General features: G+C 45.9%; 1 long non-coding RNA gene across 2 annotated transcripts in view; it reads right to left on the bottom strand.

Annotated features, from left to right (window-relative positions):
- The window catches only part of LOC308623972, a 149,247-nt gene that overhangs the window by 130,846 nt on the left and 188 nt on the right, over positions 1 to 18,213 (bottom strand). For both annotated transcript variants that reach the window (XR_014016905.1, XR_014016906.1), the window contains exon 2: positions 16,617 to 16,807. This is a non-coding gene — a long non-coding RNA (uncharacterized lncRNA). The remainder of the gene's footprint in view (positions 1 to 16,616; positions 16,808 to 18,213) is intronic.

Below are 18,213 nucleotides of genomic sequence, written 5' to 3' on the forward strand. Positions count from 1 at the left end.
CCAAGGATGCCCCAGAGCTGCCAGAAGAAGGTGCTGTTGCTTTGTTTTGCCCCGATATCTAAGCAAAGATATTTGCCCAGAAGTCTAGGCTCCACTGCATATGAACAGTGGTCCCTTCTCCCTGTAGAGCATGTAAGATGTGTTCACAGTCTGCGAGTTTCCTTCTTTTGCTGGTTTCTCTGGCAACAAGGCAAGAAGAACTGATGTGGGGAAATCGCGGCAAAGAGAGAAGGAAAGCCCCAAGGGCAAATGCTTTTGCTGGAAAGATGAAAGAGAGAGAGACTGAGTCACTGCAACCCAGCGTCTCCATCCCAGCCAACGAGTTAGTCCAGCATCATGCCCCACCCAGCACTAGAATACTTCTCACACCAACCCATCCTGTGGAAAAGCCCAATCCCCCTTGCAGCAGATATACATGCTCCAGATTTATTTTCTCAAAGCATACGAGGGCTGAAATCTAGGGTGGTGAGATAGCAGGGGGGACGCTGAGAAGCACCTGTTTTTTTTGTTTGTTTTTTTTTTTTTGCTTTATAACAAATTTAATCAGTTATACATATACATATGTTTCCATATCCCCTCCCTTTTGCGTCTCCCTCCCACCCTCCCCATCCCACCCCTCCAGGCGGTCACAAAGCACCGAGCTGATCTCCCTGTGCTCTGCGGCTGATTCCCACTATCCATCTACCTCACGTTTGGTAGTGTATATATGTCCATGCCTCTCTCTCGCTTTGTCACAGCCTACCCTTCCCCCTCCCCATATCCTCAAGTCCATTCTCAAGTAGGTCTGTGTCTTTATTCCCGTTTTACCCCTAGGTTCTTCATGACATTTTTTTTTTAATTCCGTATATATGTGTTAGCATACGGTATTTGTCTTTCTCTTTCTGACTTACTTCACTCCGTATGACAGACTCTAGGTAACACCAGGGAAGACGGCGAGAGCAGCAGGGCGAGCTGAAGTGAAGGCACGTCTCTGTGAATGAGAACCACAGCGCGCCCTGCACTCCCCGCTCGCCAAATAGGGGGCTCCAAGCCCTTTCAAAATGCACAAAAGCCTCCCTCGGCACTCCCATTGAAAGGAAAAGGGGTCATTATGTCCACTTTGTAAATAGAGGTGCAGAGAAGGCACCAGTGCTTTGCCCCAGTCCACAGCATGAGGAGGCAGGGAAGCCCAGACGGGGGTCTGATGCCCCCCCAGCTCCCACGTGGGGAGGGTCTTCCTGGCCCAAACAGGGGGCACTGGTCACAGGGTTTAGTCCCAGGCACCCCAGTTTCCCAAGAAACTTCACAGGTGTAGGAGCCTTCAGAAGAGACGGCAGAAAGACATAGGTCCTTTTTGGTCAGAGGCATAGTGGGAAACAGGTTTAAACATAAATGAGCAAACACAGCAGCAAAAGCTTGGGGCTTGGTCCGCTGAATGGGGGCAGCTTCGGATGCGCAGGGCCCTAGGAGAAAGGCTGTAAACTTAGGTTGCCCTCCTGCCTGGGGGATCTCCAAGGACTTCACAGATGGAGCCTTTTTAAAAAATAAAATTCCAAAGTACATTGTGCTTAGGGCTTGAAAACACAGAGCGTCCTTAATGGAACAAATTCCCTAATAGCCTGACGCTGCAGTAAGTACCTCGGGGAGGGATTTGGGTCTTATTTAGTGATGTCCTAATGCCTGGTGGGTCTGTGGCAGAGGAAGGGAGGGAGGGAGGGAGGGAGGGAGGAAGGATGGAAGGAAAGAAGAGTGGAGGGAAAAGGGAGGGAGAGAGAAGGAGAGAGACAAAGGAAGAAGAAAGAGGAGGAGGAGTAAGAGAAGGGGAAGGAAGGTGGGGGGAGGAATGGAGAAAGGAGGACCAGAGAGAAGGAGGGAGGGAGGAGGATGAAGGCCGGTGACAGGAGGACAGGAATTCAGAGAAGCAGAAGTATTCATTCCCCTCGCTGTCTCCCTGCTTCGGCAGTGAGCACGTGGTAAGAGGGGCCGCGTGGCATACCTGGACAGGGCCGGCTCCCATCCACTGCCCCCAAACTCACAGCCTCTGGCAGCACCAACCCCCTCTGGCCCTTCAGGCCGAGGACCAGCCATGGCTTCCCACGGCCATTCATCCCCAGAGCTGGCGTTCCTAGCCCCCGGCTGCAGCCCTGCTCGCGCCTTAGTAAATAGCAGCCTTCCTCAAATCCTCTTCTGTTAAAGCCTTTTGAGCGGGTCTGAGTTTCCCGTGCGGGTCCTGACTGATGGGACAGTTGTCTTGAGTGGTGACTCCTTCACCTCTAAAATGAGGGTGATGATACTAAGTGGGTCAGGTTCTTCCAAGGCAACAATAAACTATGATGTCTATGGGGCACCTACTGCTTGCCTGGAGCTAGTTACAAATTTTACATGTGTGAATTCCTTTTCTCTGCCTTTGACAGCAAACGCCTTGCCCCTGGGCTTTCTGAAAGGGATGAGGGCCATGATGACCTTTCAGCCCATTGCCAGGGTCCAGGTTCCCTGAGCTACCGAGCTTCCCAACCTGGCAGCCTGGGTGGCCTTTGAAGAAGATGGGGTTTTTTTTGTTTTTTGCTTTGTTTTTTTTGCGGTACACGGGCCTCGCACTGTTGTGGCCTCTTCCGTTGCGGAGCACAGGCTCCGGACACGCAGGCTCAGTGGCCATGGCCCACGGGCCCAGCCGCTCCGCGGCATGTGAGATCTTCCCGCACCGGGGCACGAACCCGCGTCCCCTGCATCGGCAGGCGGACTCTCAACCACTGCGCCACCAGGGAAGCCCAAAGAAGCTGTTTTTATCAGTTCACAGCTAGAGGAGAAGCAGGTACTTCATGGGTGTGATACAGACTTGGGCAACCATCTCCAGCCAGGGATAAAGCTGGCACGCGTGTGTTCTAACTTAGCAAGGAAGGCCACAAAGGCCTGCGGGACCTGGGATCTCTTCCGTGAGGCCGAATTTTGAGAATCCACACTCATCCTGCCGGGCAAGGCCTCCCTTTTGGGGTGGTACTTCACTAAGCTTCGGGCTCTGGGGTCATAATCAGCCACCTCCGCTCTCAGCCGTTAAAGCATCTTAATCACTCCTCATCACTGCAGAGGGTTCATTCAGCCTCCAGAGAAAATCCGACTCCCTCTTCCCATCATGCATTCTTTCAAAGAGTACATAAGGACTTACTACGTGTCATCATGGCGGCCCCAGCTGTCTTCATGGAAACAGAAGAACAGGGGAACTCGGGACATGGTTTTCCAAGATTACAGAAGTCCTGATCACTAGCGTGTGGGCTGACTAGAAACCAGGCTGTTCTGAGCCTGGTGGTTTGTTTACTATTGGGTTGGCCAAAAAGTTCGTTCCGTTCCGAGTTTTCCATCACATCATATGGAAAAGCCCGAGCGAACTTTTTGGCCAACCCAATACTTCTGTTTAGTCATCCTGATATTTGTCTTATCAGCCCATGTAGGCTCCGTGTTTGCTTTTGTCTTCCCATCACCCCGATATTTGCTATCATTTTACTCCCACCATTGCCGCTGTAACTATAATCCACCATGTTCAGTTTACAAAGGACAGTTCATCATTCATGTGGAAATGCATGACTTTTTCATCTAGCCCATTATGCAGGATTCTGTGATCCCCTGCTGTGCTTCCCAGTGTTATAAACTCTGAGACTTTGCAGAAGAAAATTAACAAAAAACAGAGAAAATTATGGGACTGTGGTCTTCTGCTTTAAAACATTTAATATGTAGGGTTTTTCATCAGAGTTTTATGGAATGAATCTTCTATGCATGCAAACACATTTCTATTAGTTTCTGTATTCATGGCACATTAGTATTTACACTAATCTGATGAAATCAGGAATAATAGCAATAGTTTCTTTCATTTATCCAACAAATTTTATTAAGCACCTACTAAGTGCCAGTCACTGTTCTTAGTATCAGGGATAAAACAGTGAGTGAAATGAAGACCCCACTCTCTTGGTGATTATCATCTAGTAAAAGGAGGTGGAGAAGGAGCATGGATATGATGTCAGGGAAGTGACACATGTGAAGAAGGAAACATAAAGCGGGAGAAGTAGGCAGAGAAGGTCTGGGTGCTATTTTAGGTAAAGTGGTCAGGGAAGGCCTCCTAATAAAGCAAACATATTTGGAATGTGGATTTTTGAAGTCAAGAGTATCCCAGGTAGAGGAACAGTCAGTGCAAAGGTTCTAAGACAGCAGAGGCTTGGCAGGTTAGAGGAAGACGAAGGGCGAGGAAGTCAGTGTGGTTGCAGTGGAGTGAGGGGGGAGGTGAGTGGTGGGAAATGAGGTCATAGATGCCGTCGCAGGCTGCATCATGCAGGACCCCACAGACCACGGATAGAACTTTGGATAGGCTCAGAGTGAGTTGGGAGTCTCCTTAGAGGGTTATGTGCAGGTTCTGAGCAGAACATGATATCCTCTAAGTTCTAGAAGACCCACTCTGACTGCTGCGTGGAGAACAGATGTCAGTGTGGGCCAGGGCAGAAACAAGAGGTCAGTTGGGGCCATTGCAATAGTCCAGGCAAGGATGGGTGGATCCTCTACCAGAAGTAACATATTTGATGTTTGGCTTATATTCTCCTTGGCTTATATAACCTGGGATTTTTGTCCTCCTTGGTGAAAATAAAGTTTCCTACTCCATAGCTAACCACATGATACAGACTTCCTTAAATGGAACCTAACATTAACTAAAATTATGTTACCAATATATTCTTTTCATCCCTTTCACCCTAACTTGATGGAAGAAATACAAGATTCTTTTTTTCTTTTCTCTGCATAAAAGTCCTCCTAGCAGTTGGTCTCAAATGTTTGGGGAATGGTACAAGATGAGATGAGGAATTGAGAACTCTTGTTTTATTAAATGTTCTTTTCTTCTAGGTGAATTGGGCTTAATCACTTCCAAACTGCACATTTCAGACTTTCACAAGTTAGCTTTCAAAAGAATGCCTGTGATGCTAATTTTCAGGGACTGGATCATATCCTGAATTACAGTATCTGAAAGTTTTCATCTCTATTAACAAAAGACTGCTACTGGATTTTCACCTTGAAATCGGTTTTAAAAAAATGGAGAGAGCAAAATATGGCATTGTTACACATTGTATTATTTGTTTATAATATTCAGTGCCCCTCTCCGCAGACCAGTTCCTGAAGAACCATAATTCTTCTCCTCCTGCTAATGCTGGGCTTGACCATTTGATTTCCTTTAGCCAATGAAATGTAAATGAATGTGGCCAGTGTCATCTCTGCCAGGAGCTTTCAAAGCTAATACAGGGTCTCACCACTGCTCTTTCCCTCTGCCGTGAGGTTGACGTGTCCCAGAGGGGGCTGCTCCTTTAGCCTACGTTCTGGAATAAAAACAGCACAGAGCAGAGCCCAGGTGGCCTGCAAACTGTGACTTAGGGAGAAAAAGACCTTGTTTTTGTGAAGACGCTGAGTTGGAGTTCTTTGTTACTGCAGCACAACTAAACCATAGCCAACTGCTAAAAGTGTATACCTGTATTTTACCCACTTCAAATAGGTGGAGCCTTAGAGTAGGGTCTGTTTCTTTCTTACAAATCACTATAGCCTGACTTGGACTTGCGTAAAAGGACCTGAAGAAAACTTTATTGGCATTTTGAAGATTTCTTAAAATCTCAGGTGATCACTATGTTTTCTCCAGTTTAGTGACACATTGGGGATTTTTCTAATCCAGAAAATCTCCGAGGTGAAATTTCATTTGTGACCTTCCTCTTCAAAATCTTAACCTGGGGCAGGAATACAGACTATTTCCCCATCCTCTTGAAAACAGTAAGCTCAGTTTTGAATAACAACCTGTTGACACAAGAAGGTGGTGAAGAGAGACGTCTGGAATGCTGTGCCTGCCAGCAGACTGAGTGACGCTAGGAGAGATGGGCTGATCTCAAGTATCCCAGCTTGCCTCCCAGATCCTGGGCTGAATATTGATGAGGACTTTCAATAGCTTATCATTTCAGAGAGGGTCCTGAAGTTACTTAGAGATCTTCCTAAAGGCGAATACACATCACATACTTTGTAATTCCCCAGCTTAAAGGTCCCCAGTGGTTTACCAATGCACTGACAATAAAAATCTAAATTCCTTCCCACAACCTGCAAGGTTTGCCATAAACTGGCCCCTGCCTGGCTCTCTCCCTCCACGGCCAGCCTTTCTCCTCCTCTGTTCTCTCTTCTCCATCCCTACTGGTCTCCTTTCAGTTTCCCAAACACATGAAAATCTTTCCTATGTTACAGACTATGCAATTGCTGTCTCTTCCTCTTAGAACTTTCCTGATCCTTCTCTTGTTTGATTTTCCAAAGCATAAAAGACCATGCCTGAAGAGTTGGGGCTCTCCTGAGGAAGGGTATTCTGCACATCATGCTCTCAGCAGCTCACATGCTTATCAGCTCTCAGGATAGACAGTAAAGCAGAGAAGAGGGTCGGGGAAGCCCTCTCCACCCTTGCTCAGGTTTTCTCAAAACCTTGCCCGCAGGTTACCACCATGCCTGCTCTGAAAAGGCCTGACCAATGCCGATGCAAACCACCTCATGAATCAGAGTTGCTAGCTCCAATTAATATCACTAATACCTCTCTTTGTTTTCCACCTTTTCTGGCTCTTCCCAATTCAATTTCCCCCCATACTGCTGTCTAGTACTGTCTATATCACCAAAATGAGAGATCTGTAACCAAAAAGCAAATCTTTTTGTGGTGGTGAGTACCTCCCTTTGTAAGATGATCGTATCTTCCTTTAAGTGGCTGGAATTACCACCAGCATAGTCTCTCTTGCATAATAGGTCTACCCTGAAGTGTAGCTATTTTAAGCCATCCGTGTGATTGTTGTCCCTCTTTGTTCCCTAACACCTACATGGATCCTATTATAAGTATCTTGGTTTCCTTTATTTCTGCAGGTCCTCACTCCAAGGGGCAAAAAAAAGATGAATTATTTTATTTCTTTCATTTAATTTTCCAGACGCCTGGGGAACCGTGCTTAGAGAAATCCAAACAGAAGAAGAAAAAAGAGTGCTGCTGAAAGACGATTGGCCCCAATGCCTTTACTTGGCTTTAGAGAAAAGAAAAAGGTGCTTCAGTGGGCAGTGGTCCATTTGAAAGGACAGAAGAGAAATCTCTTTTTTTGTGTGATGGTCTCCTTTACAGCCCACAGTGCTTCTCTCTACATTTTGCAAGGGGGTATCCCATGAAGCAATATGCATATGTACTCACACATACACACATATACACACATACACACACACTCCCACGTGTATGCAAGCCAAAGAATGGAAGGGCTTCTTCTGTGAGCTGGTAATAAATCTCTATACAGCAAAATACAGTCATAATGTCTGTAAGACACTAAGCAAATAATTCATTCCTGATTTTTATCCAAAACTTGAGATGTCTTGTAGTCTTTTCTAAACTTTTGCCATCATCGGCATTATCTCAATTTTGTGTACTCTGAACCTTCCAATTCATTGCAAATGATAGAAAAATATTACTATCACTAACAACAAAAGACAGCATTCTGACTGCTTGTCATGCTATGTGCCAGATACTAAACGATTCGTGTGAATTTTGTGATTTAGTTTTTAAAATAGCCCTTTGAGTTAGATATGATTGTTGTCATTGTTGCTGTTATTATTATTATTATCATTTTCCAGATAATGAAACCAAGGCTTTGCAATTGAAATAACTTGTGCTTGAGTTTCAAACCCCAGTCATCTGACTCCAGGACCCAAGCTCTTAGATAGACACCGGTGTTGTCTCGCTATGGAAACCACGTGGCAGAACAGAAAGCAAAAGAGCAGAAAATTCACCATTTAAGCAGTAAACCATTTTACCTAATAAACCCAATCCTACCTAGCAGGCTCTCCCCTCTCACTGCAATATAAACTAGGACAAGCTCCCAAAGTTCTTTTCTCATTTCTCAGTTACACTGCAGACACATCACGTCACATGAGCCCCTATCCATAGGAGCAATCTGTAAGTGGCTCAGTCTCATAATGAAATCCTTTGGGTAATCCCCTAAAACTCACTGGCTGGAATCCAAGAAGGAAACTTCGAATACCAAATTCTACTCTAAATGAAAAAAACATTTTAGTAAGGACCTAGAATATTTATAGTAGGTGTGAATATCCCTCTTCCCACTTACAAAAGTGATAGAAATTCTGGATGAGATATTGCCACCAAGACAGAGAATCTTCTCCCTATCGGTATCGGGAACCAAAGAAATGCCGTGATATATTGGAGGGGAACAGCGTGGAAACAGCACGTCAGAAAAGACCTCATGAAATACTCGCCTAGAAAAAGGCAGTCTCCACACACCCAAAGCCCCCAGGCTTGAAATCATTTATCTTTGATATCCACATAGCGGAGAGCACAGAACTCAGCTCTAAATACTAGAGAAACAGAAACATGTTGCTTGGGGGGAGTGCGATGCAACAGCCAGGCCCGGGATCAACGCTAACGTGGTCAGACACCTGCGCGATCAGCCGCGAGAATCACAGCCCGCACGGGGCTGCTGGCAGCCTCCCGGAAAATGCGACAAATAGCAGGGCTGCCCACCCTGGGACATACCTGTGTACACGGAGATGTGACTCTGACTAGTACGTGTATTAATTATTTCCAAGGCCCGGCAATAACTCTTAGGGTTTCCGCAGCAGACTATCCCGGACAGCGCTCTGCAGGAAGAGGCATAGGGAGCTGTGGGAATTTCCCCACGTGTGGCCCCAGGGTTCCCCCCAGCAGTCACCCCTCATTTCTTTAGCCACAGGTAAATAATGTCCAAAACAGGGCTGAAAATGGAATGATTCACTCACTCCCTTGAAGGGCTCCCCAAACATACACCCATCTCTACAGTTTTCCCAGCACACCACAATCTCGTCACTCTCGCCCCATGCAGTTTTCTTCCATCTACCCTAGAGGAACACTCTGCCCCAAGAACATATATCTACACCTTCTTCTATAGCACACGTCTGCCCGTGTTTTCCTCCCTCCTGACCTCTGCAAATGCTTTCTCCAGGCCTGGAATGCTCTTAACCCCTCCCCCCATACTCACACCCCAGCCCTTCTTCAGAGTCCATCGGACCCCACAATCTGCTTGCCTGTCTGTCCTCATCCCACTCACCCCCTCTCACTCCTGGGTTGTGGGAGGTGACTGTGATTAAAGAGAGAGAGCTTTGTTATCTTGTGGATGCTCATCTCTGAAGACTGGTGAGCCTATGACAAATGCAAAGATGCTCAGTGGGGGACCAGTGAGTGTAAGAATCCCTGCTGTCCATCTAGATAGAGCTTGGAGCATCTCCACCTCTGGACCATTCTAGGTACTGGCAGGATGGCACAGACCCTGAGGAGAGACTGGGGGCATAAAAAAGAAACGTTGGGAGAGCAGAGAAAGTGGGGATTCATCTGAGGCTGCTCTAAGTCAACTGAAGCGTGACCAATGGGACCAAAAGTTCTAGAACCTTCTAGAACGTTGTGTGTCTGAGAGTGCCTATCAGTAAGATTATTTTCTTGTCCCTACATGGTCTTTTAGACATGGTAAGATAACTGTAGAGTTCCAGAACATGCTCAGCTGCACCAGCGTCCTTGACCCGACCTGGTTCCGTACTTTTCCAGGGCTCCCTATTGGTCCTGAACACATTCTCCCTTAAATAAAGATTTGCTGCTTGCTTGATGTGTGTACGCCTTTTCTTCTGAATGAATTTCTAAGTTCCCACAATGAATTTCTTGTATCCCACAGCCTGGAACTTAAGCATGTGCTCAGTTTATATAATTATATAATCTCTAATAAGATGTAGTTTCGTAATTTCTTCCTCCGTTATTGTATTATGTAAAAACAGCAGGGTGGATTTTCAGCAACTCCATGGAATTTTTTTTCTGGGCAGTGGAGAGTGTAAAACAACACGAATTTATTGCCGTAGAGTTCTGGAAGTCAGAGGTCTGAAATGGTTCTTACTGGGCTAAAATCAAGGTGTTGGCACTCCTGGAATCTCTAGGGGAGAATCTGTTTCCTGGTCCTTTTCAGCTGCTGGACGCTGCCCACTTTCCTTGGCTCATGGCCCCTTTTTCCATCTTCAAAGCTAGCAGCATAGCTTCCTCAAATCCACATCCAATTCTGACTCTCACGCATATGGATCCTGGTATATGGGTCACATCTGGATAATCTGGGATCATCTCCCCATCTCAAGATCCTCAACTTAATTACAACCACAAAGTCCCTTCTGCCACATGCACAGGTCCCAGGCATTAGGACAGACATCTTGGGGTGGGGTGAGGGACTCATTTTTCTGTCTGCTGCAATGTAGGAGCTATTATTACTCCCAGACCTGAAGGGGAAGAAAAGGGAATGGTTTCCCAAACCCAGAATGAGTTATGGTGGTGGGGAGGTCTAAATGGGGACCCGGTGGTGGTAATAAATACCAGACCCAATCCCTTCCTAGTTTGCAGAGTGTTTTTGAGATGGGCTCATTTAAAGTAGAAGCTACACAACATACAAACAAACTTAACTTTAGGGGTCTTGGGTGGAGAGAGAGAGAGAGGCCAGCTGAAGGAGGTGACACTCTAACACTGGGTTGAGAAAGTAAGAGCCCAGACTCTGGAGCCAGACTGCCTGGGTTCAAATCCCAATGTTACCATTTACTGGCTAGGTGACTTCAGACAAATCACGCCAGCCCTCTGTGGCCACATCGGTAAAACAGGGATGATGATAAGAACATCTAGCTCACAGAGAATCTAATGAAATAGTATTTGTGGAACTCTTAGCATGGCTAAAAGTGAGGGATATTGTTATTCTTGTTTAAGAGGTTGCAAATGGATTTCAGTGAAAAGCCTCTCCACGCTGCAGACAGGGAAAACAAAAATGGTTTCAAAGGGAAGTTACAAGGTCAAGCACTCAGAACCACAGGTCCTGATTTTCAGACAACCTGTTTCTCACAGTGGGCAACTCGATGAGGCCTTCCTCCAGACCAAGCAGGATTTACATATTTAACATGCACATATGGAAAGGCCAGCTAGTGCTCAAAATATACCTGTCGAATTAGAGCAACAGCTCCGTGATGGATTTTAAATATGTTCAGAAAGTCTTTGATGCACCTCCCTTCAAGAAGTGAAGGCTAATTCTCTTCCCCTGGGGTACTGGCTGGATTTAGGGATGTTCTAATGAATAGAATAAAGCAGAAGTGATGGTGTGTAACTTTGGAGACGACATCATAAAAGGCACTGCAAGGTCCTCCCTGTTCCTTCTCTTGGGTCACTCACTCTGGGGGAAATAAATGGCCACATCGTGAGGACACTCAAGCAGCCTATGGAGAGACCCACAGAGGGAGGAACTGAGGCCTCCTGCCCACAGCCGTGTGAGAGCACCATCTTGAACGCAGATCTTCCAGCCCCAGCAAACCTTCAGATGAATACAGCCCCTGTAGCATCTTGACGGCAGCCTCAAGAGAGACTCTGAGCCAGACCACCCAGCTAAGCCATGCCCAGAATCCTGACCCTCAGAAACTAAGAGTAATGTTTGTTGTCTTAAATCCCTAAGTTTAGAGGTAATTTGTTATGCAGCAGTAAAAAACAGTGAAGCTCTTTTGTTGATAAGACATCAAACAAACAGTCTGATTCTTTCACCAGTAGCATCTTGAAACGTGTTTCAACATCATGCATATATGACTGATTATACATAGCAGGCAGTGAACCTGAGTCCTTTGGGGTTTATAAAGGTATTTTCGACATGTGCATGTGTTCTGCCCAGAGACCTGGGGGTACATCTAGGATGTTCTCTTTGTACAGTTCTCCTTCTGATACACAGACATGCCTTGGGATGGTGCTGGTGTAGTCGCGCTGTAACTACATTTGGCCAGCAGACACTCTCTCATCTTTGAAGGTCCTATCAAGGGCTTCAGAAAATCTCCCTCATTCACTTTTAAATAAATCCCTAATTTAACAAGACCTAACTGTCATTCTCTGGCAATGTCTCACATACATGGGCCCACAAACTTACCAAGGGCTGCAGTTCATTCATTCAGCATTAATTAATTACTGATAACTAGTTAATTACTAATGGACGCACCAGGCACCAATCTTTACAAAGATGAAAAGGCATGGCCTGTGCCCTCAAGAACCTTCAGGAAAATCACTATTACATAGTCATGTACAACCACTGTGGAGTAGCATTCCAAGACCCCTGGAGGAGGGTGGGGAGACCGCGCGGGCTTTCAAGAAGAGAGAATGTTTGCACAGACTCAATTCTAACTTTTGAAAAGGATTTTTGTAGCAGCTTCAGGACCACCCCCTACCCTGGCCCTGAGTGGAAAACCAGAAGAACACAGAGCATGGTATTTCTGATCTGCAGTATTACACAACTTCTGGTGGAGTATTCAAGTTCAACAAAAGCACCAGACAATAAAAACTGTAATCCAGGATGTCAGCATTAGCCCTGAACACCCCCTTGGTTCCCGTGAAAGGCTGAAGTCAAGTGCTCAGTGCTGGGCAGGGAGGAGGCACAGACATCTTCTCCTCGACAAGCTTTGTTCCAGGTCAGTCTGAAAGGTACACCAGGCTGCCTCAGCTCAGAGGCTGGCGGAACCCACATAACACGTGGAATTATGTATCAGTAAGAGACTTCCAGAGTGTTTATTCACTTCCCAGATTCATTTATCAGGTATGGGATTGAGAGGATTTCCCCACAGGATATGTAGAGATTAGTGTGCAGCGAAAATGCTTTTTCAACAAATGCGTCTACTAATCGGGCCCTGGTTTTCGCATTCTAGCAGAACGGTGCTTGCTGCCCTTTGCTGGCATTTCTGGCAAAAACAAACATCCACGCGGACAAACAAAGCAAGCCGAAGTGTGGACATCTCTCTATCACACTGAAGAGCGGCTGTCACTTTTTCAAAGCCCACGGGCATGTTTTAATATTATGTTAGATCCGTACATTTAAGATGAAACGACTTTAGGTCTCCCCGAGCCTATGACACCTGAATGAGAAGGGAAAATACCTTCCCCCCACTGCTTTGTCTACCTGGAGTCATCATTAGATGATTTCCAGAAGCTTCTCAAGCCCTTGCTGGGTCAAAAGAATGTGTTCATTAAGAATCCGCCCCATTGGAGCTTAAAAATGCAGCTGAAGGTTCACGGGTCTCTTGAAGGGCAAGTGGAGAGCATGGCCGAGGCCGCTCCAGCGGGCTTCTTATATAAGCCTCTCTCACTGCCTCTACAGTGAGGCCAAAGCAACCAGATGAACAGCGAAAAAATCACCCCCTCATCTGCTCTGTTCTTTGCCAAACATCTGGTGTTATATAATAAGCCACTGGGGTCGTTTTTCTTGCTTTCCTTTGCTCGCTTTTAAAAAATAGGCCTAACAATTAAATCTGGTTTCTAAACTCTAAATTTCATATATTTTCCATAAGCTCTTTGAGTGGACTGGTCTTGATTATTCTTTTCCATTAAAAACCCGTACAGTAATGCTCTAAGGGGAAACCTCTAAAATAAAGCTGAGAACCAAGAAGGGAACCTCTGATCCTTCCTCTGTGTCTTAAGAGGTCCGTTCCTCAAGGGCAAGCAGCTCAGGACAGTAAGGAAGATAACAACGTGCCAATGGCCGTAGCCGCCAATGACCTCTGCTCTGAGGAACACTTGCTTCTGCACAGTGACTCAGTTTTCCACAAAGGGGAATGAACCCTACACCTCAAGGAATTTCTTTTTTGTTTAGTTCCTTACAATTTTTCAAAGCACCTTGAGACAGGACAATGGGCTAAAACGAGCTCTCAGGTCACAGCTGACCATAAGGTCGCCAAGTCCTTGGTCAAACACAAGGTGTGGCCATGAGGTAGGAGTATCCTGGTTTTCTTTCTCTCCCTCCCCTCCCTGCCTCCTCATAGAACCGGGTCCAGGCCTGAGGCCAGCCTCCTTTAATTTTCCAGGAACTGGTGTGTCTTTTCCCTTCCCTGGCTAGTCTCTTTTCTACCTCTTGGTTACTCTCCCAGCTCACCGACTGCCATCCACTTACCCCTAAAGAAAGGAGCATGCGAGAAAATACAGTGAAACACCGTGTATTGGGCACTGTGGCAGGAACATTCTCTTTAAGGAACATATTATCCCCTTATTGTGGAGAAACTGAGGCTCAAGAAGATTAAGTAACTTGCCTGCCAAGTAGCTGAGCTGGAATTTGAATTCAGGTCTGTGGATAGAAGTGGCCATGTAAAGTCATGGTTAAGAGCTTGGCTTTTGAAGTCAGCAGAGCTGGGTGCAAATTTGAACTTTGCCACTTAACTGTGTCACTTTTGGCAAATCATTAAATTTCTCTAAGCCTCACTTTCCTTATCTGTAAAATGGAGATAATGATAAAAGTGTCTCCACAGGGTTTTGTGATAATGAGAAAATGAAGGTAAAGTACTTGGTAGAGTGACTGGCATGCTGTAAGTTTTCAATAATTATAAGCTGTCATTATTAGTATCCACTAGATTTGCTATATACCACTCCAGTGCACAACTTCCACAAGAACACTCGGCCTTTTGCTATTAGGCTTTAAACAAAATACCTTAGTTTGTCTACATGTAGTTGCAAGTAACAAAAACCCAATGAAGAGTTTCATAAACCATAGGGATTTTTACTCTTTGCTCAACAAGAAGTGTGAAAGTAGATGGTCCTAAGGTAGGTTTGGTGACTGAATGATACCATCGGGGAATCAGGCTCATCATGGCTGCCACAGCTCCAGACATCACATCTTCATGTGATAGAATGGAAAGGAAAAGGACAAAAACAACGTTCTCCTCATATTCCTCTCTTATCAGGAAGGAAAACCATTTTCAGTTGCTTCCAGCAGACTTTACATTATATATCCTTGGTCAAAGGTGATCATATGTCTGCATATGTCTGGCAAAGGAAAATGGGATTGCCATGGCTGCGTACAAACTTTTTCTGTAAAGGGTCAGATAGTAAATAATTTAGTCTTTGCAAACTATATGGTCTCTGCCACAAGTAGTCAATTCTGCTGTTGAAGCATGAAAGCATCTGTAGACAGGAGGTAGACAAATGAGTGTCTGTGTTCCAATAAAATTTTATCAAAAGAGTCAGCAGCTGGATTTGGCTAAGTCCTCCCTTGGACCAATCATGATTCATTGGTGGGTGTCACTTGAGTACGTGGCCGCCCAGATTAAAGTTGGCTTCCATTAGCAAGGAAAAAAGGAGAATGGGTGTTAGGCAAGTTATGCCTCGGGGATAGTGGTCCTGTAAGGCTCTGGGGAACAGGACAAATCTGAAGATGTGAGGGGCAGGGCTGGAACTGTCAGGAACCTGGAGGTTACACTGACGCAGAGATGGGCAGGTGCACGCTTTCAGGCCCCCACCCCCACCCCGCCGCCGTTGTCTACACCAGTGGTTCACACTGTTTTGGAAGAGCCCTAGGATTCCTCAGAGGTGCCTGGGGCGTGTGCACAAGGGACCACAGTGAGGCAGCCAACTGCAGGCCCCTGCCTCCACAACTCTGGCCAGAGACCTCTTACTTTTATCTGTTCTACATACAGGCACACCTCAGAGATATTGCGGGTTCAGCTCCAAACCACTGCAATAAAGCGAATCTTGCAATAAAACAAGTCACAGGAATTTTTTGGTTTTCCAGCGCATGTAAAAGTTATGTTTATACTACTGTAGTCTATTAAGTGTGCAAAAGCATTATTCCTAAAAACACAGCATATGTACCTTAATTTTAAATTACCTTATTGCTAAAAAATACTAACCATCATCTGAGCCTTCAGCGAGTTGTAATCTTTGCAAGAGCAGTGGCAAAGATCACTGATCACAGATCACCATGACAAATATAATCATTACAAAAACGTTTGAAATACTGCAAAAATTACCAAGCTATGACACAGAGACATGGAGTGAACAAACGCTGTTGGAAAAATGGCACTGATAGCCTTGCTTGTAGGATTGCCACATACCTTCAATTTGTAAAAAACACAACACCTGAGAAGGGTAATTAAGTGTAGAGTGGGGAAAAAAGAGTTATGCCTGTATTGCATTTCTGTTTGTGGGGCATTTATAGGAAGCAGCAGGAGAAAATCTCTAATAAAAAAGTTAAAAACCACTGGCCTAAAAGATAAAGACCTATCTACCCGTACGACATCCCTTTCTAATTATATCTCCCACGATTTTATTCAATAAACTCTGCCCCCAGGAGATGGAGGCAAGTATTTCTCAAGTTATTCCACCCTTGTCCCTTTCCTTCAACTTTGCACCCCAGCTCATGTGCAGACCAGGACTCCCCTCTTAATTCTACTCAAATAGAAAGTTTCCCCAACATACAAGGCTCCTTGTCAGCCTAACATACTCATTTTGCATGTAACACACTTGGTGTGAAAGGGAATATAAAGAAGTAAAAGATACAGAAAGAATATAAATGAAAGTTGAGGATAAGGTGATGAGTATGATCAGAATATATATATTTAGAAAAACAATGTGTACTTCCAAATGAGTTTTACCCTGCCTGCAACCTTGGGAGTACATGCTCTCCAATAAGGCGGCCAGGACTCACCTCCTGGGGGAATTTTCTCTTTTGGAATTACATTGAGATCCAGTTTTCAAGCCACAGAAGAAAACCAGACTCTTTCAGTTAGAGTGTATCCTATTTCCTTTTACCAAAAGTAGTTTCTCTTACCTTGATCGCTGGCTTTTTCACTGGACTCTAAATGACTTCTGGATGGTTCCAAACATCATATTCGCCTTCAAAAACAGCTGGTCAGGATTGAAGGTATGAACAGACGTGCCTCGGGTTCTGAAGGCGATTCCTCAGAAGATGCCTCCCTCTTTCCTTAGGGTGATGGCATCTCCGCAGCCATGGCCGGACTCCTGAAAACATGACAGAGCAGGAAGGCCTCTTCAGCTGGCCCAACCAAGGAGGGTTCTCAGACTGTAACAGGTACAGGTGGGCCTTGAATTCGGGTGAGGTTTGATTAAGAACAGGAATAAAGATTCAGAGATGGAGAAGCACTTTAATTCTACACCTAAACTCTGCAATCTCCATTCAAACCCTGGCTTTGCCATTTCCTAGCTGTGGACCTTGCACTATTTACTTAACCTCTCCGGATCTCAACCTCCTCATCTATGAAATGGGAATAATAAGACTACCTCTCAAGGCTGTTGTTGAGCATTAAATGAGTTAATACAGGTAAAACACTAAATATGATGTAAATGTGTGCTGTTGTATTATGAGTCCCCGATATTAAAAAGTTTAGTCCAATCAACATAAAAAACCTGACCCTTTCATTTAAATCAGCAGACTAGAGGCACTGTGGGAAATTCCCTGGAGGGCAGCTTAGGGGGCCCAAGGGAAGGGCTTGACTACCAGGGAATGGAATGTGGGCTTGGTGGTGTAGACAATGGGAAGCCTAGGAGTGTTTCTCTCTCGTTCTCCGTTGTAGGAAAGTGCCCCAAGCCACCATCTTGCCCTCACATCCTCTCATCTTTCTCTTTCCCGGAGTCGGGTGGCCCCAGAGAACCCTCCGAACATTTTGTTTAAAATCGAAAAGGAGGGCTTCCCTGGTGGCGCAGTGGTTGAGGGTCCGCCTGCCGATGCAGGGGACGCGGGTTCATGCCCCGGTCCGGGAAGATCCCACATGCCGCGGAGCAGCTGGGCCCGTGAGCCATGGCTGCTGAGCCTGCGCGTCCGGAGCCTGTGCTCCGCAACGGGAGAGGCCACGACAGTGAGAGGCCTGCGTACCACAAAAAAAAAAAAAAAAAAAAAATCGAAAAGGAGTCGCAAGCACGTGCTTGTGTGTTTGTGTGTCTGCGTGTAGTGGGGTTGGGCTGCGGTGGGGGACGTGACACCAGCCGCGAGCCAAGGAGGAAAGTGAAGGCAGAGAAAAAAATCTCAGTGAGCAGAGAGAAAAGTCGGCCCTCCAACCCTCACTCACTAAATGAGGACGCCGGGCGTGCAGCTGGGTCAAACAAGGTCGGAGTAGCTTTGCTCCCTGTGCGCCTGGAATTAAGGGCATCCCAGGACAGCTGCGGGGCGGGAGGTTCCCGGGGTCCTCCTCCACAGAACGGGGTAGGATCCCAGGACTCGGGGGCAGGGAAGGATCCTCCGAAACGGTGGTGGTATAGGTCTTTTACCCCCAAAAAGGAGGCTGCAGATTGCTTCTCTGGAGGGGGAGGCTCTCAAGAAGAGAGAATAATTGTCAATAGGTTTGTGGTAATATGTCTCTTTCAGAATCAATTCCCGGTAGAAGGGCTCTAACACAAAACAGAAAACAACA

This window comes from Mesoplodon bidens (genome assembly GCF_964165515.1).
Source record: "Mesoplodon bidens genome assembly, chromosome: 10".
NCBI classification, from domain to species: domain Eukaryota; kingdom Metazoa; phylum Chordata; class Mammalia; order Artiodactyla; family Ziphiidae; genus Mesoplodon; species Mesoplodon bidens.